The sequence below is a fragment of the Crocuta crocuta genome, unplaced genomic scaffold (genome assembly GCF_008692635.1).
Source record: "Crocuta crocuta isolate KB4526 unplaced genomic scaffold, BGI_CrCroc_1.0 scaffold7, whole genome shotgun sequence".
NCBI lineage: Eukaryota > Metazoa > Chordata > Mammalia > Carnivora > Hyaenidae > Crocuta > Crocuta crocuta.
This window is the reverse complement of record NW_027531904.1, coordinates 8,105,927-8,114,482: the sequence shown is the minus strand read 5'-3', so window position 1 is coordinate 8,114,482 and position 8,556 is coordinate 8,105,927.

Sequence of the window (8,556 nt, the reverse complement as noted above, 5' to 3'; positions counted from 1 at the left end):
ATGGGGGCGGGGCCAGCCCTGCGGCTCCGCCCCGCCCCCTTCGCGGACACGCCCTCCGCTCCGCAGGCGCCGGTGCCTTTAAGAGCTTAGCTTCCCGGCGCGGCCCTGATTGATAAATCCGCGCGCTGCGTCCGNCTGGGGTGGGTTTGCACGACCGGTTCCCCCCCCTTTTTCGCGCGCGGCGAGCTGGCTCCTGAGGACGGCGTGGGAGGGGGCAGAGACCCTGAGGTCCAGCGTGGGGCCCCTCCGGAAAGGCCGGCCCAGGGTGTGACTCAGAACCGCCTCGGCCCGGCCCCTCGTGCAAACCCCTGTCCCTCCCTCTGGCCCCACACTCGCTGCCCCGGGCCGCCCTCCCGCGTTGCCCCTGGACTTCAGCCCCGCCTGGACTCCCCACTCTTCCCCTCCACCTTGGCCTCATTCGTTGGCTCATTCGTTTATTTGTAAATCCCGAAACCAGCATTTTTCAGGGGCTGTTGCGTCGATTCTCATCCCAGCCACTGTGAATCCAGGCGTGAACCTGAACCGGCCCCCACCCTCTGGCCGCTCTAGAGGGGAGCCCGGGAGGAGGAATCCGTGTGGGCGGGGTGGGCAGCTGGAGGGGTGCGGAGAGCTGGTCCCCGGCCCTGCAGAGCAGGTAGAGGGGAGAGTGAGGCGCGTTCCAGGCAGAGGAAGAGCTTTTAGGCAGGTGAGGAGACGGAGAGCCAGGTCACAGTTTTGCAGGTGACGGTACCGAAGGCCCGAAACGAATCGCTGTGCAAGGCTCTGGAGTGACCAGAAATGGGGGGGGGGGAGGTGCCAAGGGGGTGAAGAGCTCTAACCAGGGGTTATCAGATTTGCATTTTAGAAGGATTCTAAGCTGGATTGTGGAGAGGAGATTGAGGTGTGCTGGTTTGAGCAGGAGACAAGAAGGGGAGGGGGGTTTGAGGTGGGGGAAAGCAGAAATAATGGTGGGCTAGACTATGGGGGGGGGCAGAGGATCTGAGGGCTATTGAGGCTGTAGAAGTCACAGACCTGATGATTAATTGGGGGGAGAAGATAAGGATAATACTCAGGTTACTATTTCTTGTAACTGGATAGATGGTGGTTGCTGTACAGTGTGATTGAAAATAAAGATGTTACTTACAAGCAAATTCGGGAAAATAATGGTGAGCCCCACTTTTGACAGGCTGAGATGGTAAACTGAGGGATATTCAAGCCTAGGAGGTAGCTGGATTTTAGGATTTGACTTTCAGGAGAGATTATTAATATATGTGTGTTAATCAAAGCCACAGAAGAAAGTTAAGATAACCCAGGGAGAATAGAAAATGAGTTCAGGGGTGCCTGGGAAGCTCAGTTACTTAAGCGTCTGACTTCCGCTCAGGTCATTGTCTCACAATTTGTGGGCTCCCCCCCCCCCCATCTGACTCTGTGCTGAGAGCTAGAGCCTGGAGCCTGCTTCAGATCATGTGTCTCCCTCTCTCTCTCTCAAAAATAAAGATTAAAAATAGATAAATAAATAAATAAATGAAATAAAATTAGTTTAGACAGCACACAGGTATGAACCCTAAAGACACCTTAGAGATGACCAGAATGCAGGGCAAAGGTGTTTCAAGGTTACTGAGGAAAAAAAAGTAAATCAAAGCTGGAGGGAAACAACATGTTTCCAGAAGGAGGAAGTCATCAGCAATGTCAACTCAAACAAGGGAAAGAAATCACGACCACTGATTTCCCAAAGAGCAGGTCAACTCCTCCTTGCTCCATGTCCCACCTCCTGTCCTGGGGACCAAGTCTGGCAAAATCAGAACAGAAGGAGCTCGATTATTTTCCCCCAACATTCTATCATGAACAATTAAACATTTTTTTATAGTTTATTTTTGAGACAGAGAGAGACAGAGCATGAGTGGGGGAGGGGCAGAGAGAGAGAGGGAGACACAGAATCTGAAACAGGCTCCAGGCTCTGAGCTGCCAGCACAGAACCCCATGCGGGGCTCGAACCTACGAACCACGAGATCATGACCTGAGCTGAAGTCGGACACTTAACAGACTGAGCCACCCAGGCGCCCCTATCATGAACAATTTTAAACATACAGAAAAGTTGAATGTATAATGTGAGGAGTACGTGTATGCCCCACACCTAGATCCATCCCTTGTTGATCCTGCTGTATTTGCTTTTTCTAACCATCTAATCATACAGAGTTTTGGCTGAACCACATAACTTGCAGACATCATGGCCCTTCAGCCCTAAATTCTGATTTAAAAAAAAAACATTTTTTCTTTTTAATGTTTATTTTTGAGAGAGACAGAGAGACAGAATGTGAGCGGGGGAGGGGCAGAGAGAGACCTAGAATCTGAAGCAGTTTTCAGGATCTGAGCTGTCAGCAAAGAGCCTGGATGCAGGGCTCGAACTCACCAACCAGGAGACCATGACCTGAGCCGCAGTTGGTCGTTCAACCAACTAAGCCACCCAGGCGCCCCCTCTTTTCTTTTTTATAAGTTTATTTATTTATTTTGAGAGAAAGAGTGAATGGGGGAGGAGCAGAGAGAGAAAGGGAGAGAGAGAATCCCAAGCAGGCTCTGTGCTGTCCGTACAGAGCCTGACGCGGGGCTCCACCCCACGAATGATGATGAGATCGTGACCTGAGCCAAAATCAGAAGTTGGACACTTAACCGACTGACCCTCCCAGGCGCCCCAGCCCTAAATTCTAATCAGCATCTAAAGCCAGGTTGGAGTGAATAGAGGAGCAAATAGGAGGTGAGTAAATAAAACCTAGCCGATGGGAAATTTGCTTTCAAGAAGTTTGTAAAGGGGAGAGAGGAAGAGTTGCTGGAGGAGAGAATTAGTTCCAGAAGGTTTGTTTATTTTATGTTGTTATTTTTGTTTACTATTAGGATGGGAGAGCCTGGAGCAATTCTAACTGCTGATGGAAGGAACCAGCAGTGCGGGAGAGGGAGAGGCCGAAGGCGGCCTGGGTGACGCAGGCCCCCCCCCCCCTTGGGGGAGGATCACTCTGCCCCCGGGGACGGGGGAGGGGGGCAGGAGCAGAGGAGACATGGGTGTCTGGAGGTGCAGGGGATTTTATCTAAGGCCTTTCATTTTCTGTGAGAAGCAAGTGTTGAAGTAAGAGCCAGGCCGTGGGTGGGGATTTGAGGCACGTCAAGGGCGTCTGAAGCCACCTGCTCCTGGCAGGGAAGGGGCGGTACGGACAGAAGGGTGTGAGTGAGAGGGCGGCCGGAGGGGTTACCTGGGGGGCCTGGGCCAGGTAGTGGGGGGAGCAGACGTCAGACAAGGCCGACAGGAAGGAGGGAGTCTGGGACCTGGCTCTGGGTTCAGCAGGATTTCTGAGGAAGAGCGGTTCTGGGGAGACAGAGGTCCAGGTGAGGCAGGAGAGCGGAGGTGCAGAGGCGTCCCTTACCTCTGTCTGGATCAGCTCCCCTGACCCTCCCCCTCTTGAGTGCTCATCTCTGAGCAGTGAGCAGGGAACCAGAGCCTCCTCCCTGCCCGTGTCCGGTTACTGAGTCCTCCTCGGAGGCGGGCCGTCTGGTAACCGGGACAGGCGTCCTCGGTTCCCTGGTCAGCTGGGCCTCATCTCAGAGCAGGACCTGGTGCCCAATGCAGCGACTCCTGCAGCTCCCGGGGGCCGTGGGGAGGCCGGGGGGCAGAGGGGCCCGCGGGGCGGAGCAGGAAGCCGCCAGCCCTGTGCTGGGCCCCGAAGGCGGGCCCCCACCCTGGTACCAAGCCTTGCAGCCAGAGGAGCTCCGGTGGCTGCAGGCCCCAGAGGAAGACACGGCCCCAGAAGCGTCTCTGGAAGGGTCCTGCCCAGAGCCCGGCCAGGGCCAGGGCCAGGGCCAGAGCCAGAGCCAGCCGCTAAGGTACAGAGGAACTCCCAGCGACCGTCACCCCAGTGCCAGGAAGGCCAGAGGCCCGGCCGTGGCGGCTCTCCGCTGAGGCCCCCCACGCCCCACCCTCTCCGGAGGGGGTCCAGGCTGGAGGGGCGTCAGGGGCACCGTGTGGGGGCTGAGGGTGTGAGGGGGCAGCTCTCTGGGGAGGAGGATAGCAGAATATTTGAGAGTTGAGGTCCCACCTTGACCTTGACCCCTCTGAGGTCCTGGCTGCAGCGGGCTCCGGGTGAGCTCTGGAGACCGGCTAGAGCGGAGCGTGGCCGCCGTCCCCCGTCAGGTGGGCTGGGACTTGACTGTGTGGTGAGGAGAGGGAGGTGGTGTCAAGGGAGGTGGGCATGTCTGGCCGCCGGGCCATGTCCTACCCCCTGGCTGGCTCTGGCCACCCGCCACCCCTAGTCCCTCAGGCCAGGCTGGGGGTGGGGGAATCAGGTCGGAGCGAGTGCGGTGTAAGCGGATCTGACCACGGGAGGCTAATGTTTCAGGCCTTTAGAGCATTGCCCTGTCCCTCCCGCTTCCTTCCCTCTGGGGCACACAAGCTGGTGCCATGAAGATGTGGGACCCGGGGCGGGGAAGGGGGGCTCACATCCCAGGACGGAGCTGCTCTGTTAATGGGCGTTTGACAGTCCTGCCCGTCTGTGTGTGCTGTGTGCCCGCAGTCCCTCCCTCCCTGGTCCCCCTCTGCCCCCTGGAGCTTGCAGGGCCCTGGGGCGGATGTGCTGGGCCAGGAGGGTGGGGAGAATGGGCGCCCCGGCGCAGGCCCCAGGGCGTGTGCGCTTGACACCGACCTGTGGCATTTCTCTGAGCGTCTCTGAGCGGTGAGGGCACCGGGGTGTGAGCAAGTCTGCTTTAGAGAACACCCAGAGTCAAAAGGAACCAGGCAAACTCCCGCTGCTCCCCGTGAGGTCACCCCAGGCTGACCCCGCGGAAGGAGGCCGGGGTACCCGTGAGGCTGCGTGCATTCGGTCCTAGCAGCCGGCACTCATCCTCCAGAATCGCAAACAGGAGTCCCCTGGACACTGGGGAGTGAGACCCAGTGACAGCTTTGTCCAGAGGGTGTATGTGTACGTGGTGTGTGCTGTGTGCTCTGTGCGCACGCGCGCGCGTGTGCACCTGTGAGTGTGCAAGGTGTGCAGGGTGCATTGTGTGGGATGTGCGTGTCTAGCTGAGGGCGTGGGGGGTTAGGGTTAGGGTTAGGGTTAGACTTGTTGGGGATGTGGGTGTCTTTAGGGATGTGTAGTTGAGGTGTGTGTTGATGGATGTGTGCGTTTATGTGGAAAGTGCCTGAATGTGTGGTATATGTGTCTGTGACTGTGTGTTTCTCTGGAGGTTGTGGGTGTGTGTCTGCAGGGGTTTTTTTGTGGGTGTGTGTGGGTTTATGCATGAATCGTATGTGTCTGGGAGGTGCAGGTGTGTCTGAGGTGTGTGGATGTGTGGAAGAGGTGTAGGTGTGAGGGTGATGGGTATGTCTATGGGATGTGGGTGTGTCTGGNGGGGTATCTGGGGTGCAGGTGCATCTGTGGGGGAGATATGGGAGTATGTGGATGGAGCTGGTGTTGGGTGGACATGTTGGGGTGTGTAGGTGTCTTTGGGTGTGGGTTGACTGTGAGGCATGTGTACAGAGGACCTGGATACGGTGTGTGTCGTATACCGGGGGTGGGGTGCCCGGCTTTCGTTCCTGCTGCAGCCCCAGTGCTGCCCAGGCTCACCTGCATGGTCGGCACCTCTTTCTATAACTCCCCGCCCCTTAGGAATTGACCACCTGGTGTGTGTTCGGGAGAGTGACAGGTGGTTGTCTTCTGGCCCCGGCTTGGCCATGGGAAAGTATCCTCTGATTTGGGGGGCATCCCCCAAGTGATCAGCATGGCTGGGGCTGGACATCTGCCCTATCTAAGAGCTAGCAGGTCCTCTGTGTTCCGGAAGGCATCATCTTTCTACCTCTCTTTCCATCAGAAAATCTGTTCAGGCAGGACACTTTCTAAACTCCATTTCTTAGCAGCCCTTCCGCCCTTTCTGAGTGTGTGTTAGGCACTCAGGCACCTCTGCAAAATGCAGCCCTAGGAATAGGCATGTGCTCTGAGGTTCTCCTCAGCCTCGGCCGCTTACTCTCTCGCCACGTCAGCCACACAGTCACATTTGCCTCTGTGACTCCTGTCATGCTCTTCCCTGCTGACACTGCTACTTCCGATTTCGGGCCGTCTGTTGTTTCTAAATGTTTCACTGATTTTTAATTTCTATCATCGGTGATCCCTTTTTTGCTGGGTTCTCCTGCCTGGGCTGAAAACTGTGGGTTGTCTGAGTATCATCTGGGAGATGGGAGAACAGTGCAGGACTCCACACGCAGCTGCTCACCACTTTTGGAGCTGTCTTGGCAACACATGAGTGTATCCCTTGTCCCACAGCTCTCTGGGCTCTGGATGGACACATTTTTCATGAGTTTATTCATGGTTCTCTGTTCACTTCTTTGACTACCAGCCCCTGGACCTCTGAGTATGGGTGGGCAGGTTGTTCACTGCACAAGGGCACCTGGCCAAGGAATGGCAGACCAAATTCCACTCACTGAATGGGGAGCAACAGCTCAGGGCTGTGTCCACCTGGAGGGTCAAGTAGATGGTGGACATGCTTGCAGCATCCCTGGCAGCGAATGCGAGATATAGATCTTACACTGATATCAGTACTTTATTTTGAATATTGCACTTTTATTTGCCATATCCCACATAGTTTCCTTTCTGCTGCTATTACAGGCTGGCTTGTGTCCCCTTCAGATTCCTATGTTGATGTCCTAACCCCCACCACCTCAGAATGTGACTGTATTTGGAGAAGGGATCTTTAAAGAGGTGGTTATGTTAAAGTGACATCATTAGGGTGGGCCCTAACCCTAATCCAACCTGGTGTCCTTATAAGAAGAGGAAATTTGGACAAAGGGACACCCAGAGGGGAGACCATGTGAAGATACAGGAAGCTAGGGGAGCCTGGGTGGCTCATTCAGGTGAACATCTGACTTCGGCTCAGGTCATGATCTCATGGTCTGTGAGTTCGAGCCCAGGGTCAGGCTCTGCGCTGCTAGCACGGAGCCTGCTTGGGGTCTTCTTTTTCTGCCCCTCCCCGACTCTTACTCTCTCTCAAAAAGAAACTTTAATACAAAAATAAAAAGAAAAGTAATTTCACTATTAATATCAGACGCAGGGTTTATTTTGGTGTGAGACGCGCATACAAGTTAAGTTCTTTGCTGCATAGCAATCGTCACAGCGGTGTCTGTTTACAGGAAGAAAAGGTGCTTCCTTCCGTTGGTGAGTTCTTGTTCCTAATGTATTAATTTAGATCCATTTATGAAATTATCCCTATGACCTTTGACTTTCTATTTTTCAACCTGGTACCGTGGGGATTTTGGCCATTGTCCTGTTGCTTTGTGTTTTGAATTCCAGGAACGTGCGTTGTCTGTCACTGTTCCATTGTTCTCTTCTTTCCCCAAACTATTCTTCGGGGTTTTTGCTGCTACTTCGGGAGGTTTGGCAAAATGCCTTCACTGAAATCTCAATAGACATTGCAGGAAATGTATGTACTGGCCTGAGGACCTGTCCTCCCTTGAGCCCTGTGCAAAGGGACACTTATTCAGATCTTCATGTCTTTCTCTCATGAGGGTTTTTTTTTTTTAATTTTTTTTAAATTTTTTTTTTAATTTATTTCTAGGAGAGAGAGAGAGACAGCGTGAGCAGGGGAGGGTCAGAGAGAGAGGGAGTCACAGACTGAAACAGGCTCCAGGCCCCGAGCTGGCGGTCAGCACAGAGCCCAACGTGGGGCCCGAACCCACGAACCGCGAGATCATGACCTAAGCGAAAGTCGGACGCTTAACCGACTAAGCCACCCAGGCGCCCCTCATGAGGGTTTCTTAGCTTCCTGGAATCACTGTCCAATGTTAAGTGAGAGGTTTGGCTTTTGTTGGGAGGCCATCTCGATAGGTTCTGGAGCGACTGGGACCCATCCAGTCCAGTCCTGGAGTTGGGGCCTGGGGACACCCCCGGGGTGGGGCGCCGGCATCCTGCTGTTGTTTTGACCCCACCTCCTTTGCACCGGCTCCAGATCCTTCGCATCTACCCGACTGGCCGTTCTCTGGGCAGAGTCTACACCTTTCCCACCCCAACCCCTTCCTCTTGTCTTCTGGCTCTGGGTCACTGGCTGTCGGGTCTCCCAGCACCTGCTGTAACAAAGCACCACAGAGTCGTGACTTAGAACAACAGAGCTTTACGGTCTCACAGATCTGGAGGCCAGAAGTCCAAAATCAAGGTGCCAGCAGGCCATGCTCCCTCTGAAACCTTAGGGGGGATCCTTCCTCCCCCCTTCCTAGCTTCTGGTAGTTTCCTGGCAGTCCTTCATGTTCTTTGAAGTGTAGCTGGGTCACTCCAATGCTCCGTCTTCGCATGGCTGTCTTCTTACCAGAATGCCCGACGCGCAGGATTAGGGGCCCATCCTACTCCAGGGCGATCTCATCCTAACGAATTACAGCTGCAGCAACTCTATTTCCAAATAGGGTCCCGTTCTGGGGTCCTAGGGGTTAGGATCTCAACATATCTTTTTTTGAGGGAGACCCAGTTCCTTCAACCCATACCATGGGCTGGCCACGTTTCTCCTGACCCCAAGTCCCCTGGCCGTGTCCCTTCCTTCTGCCTGGATCCTGGGGAC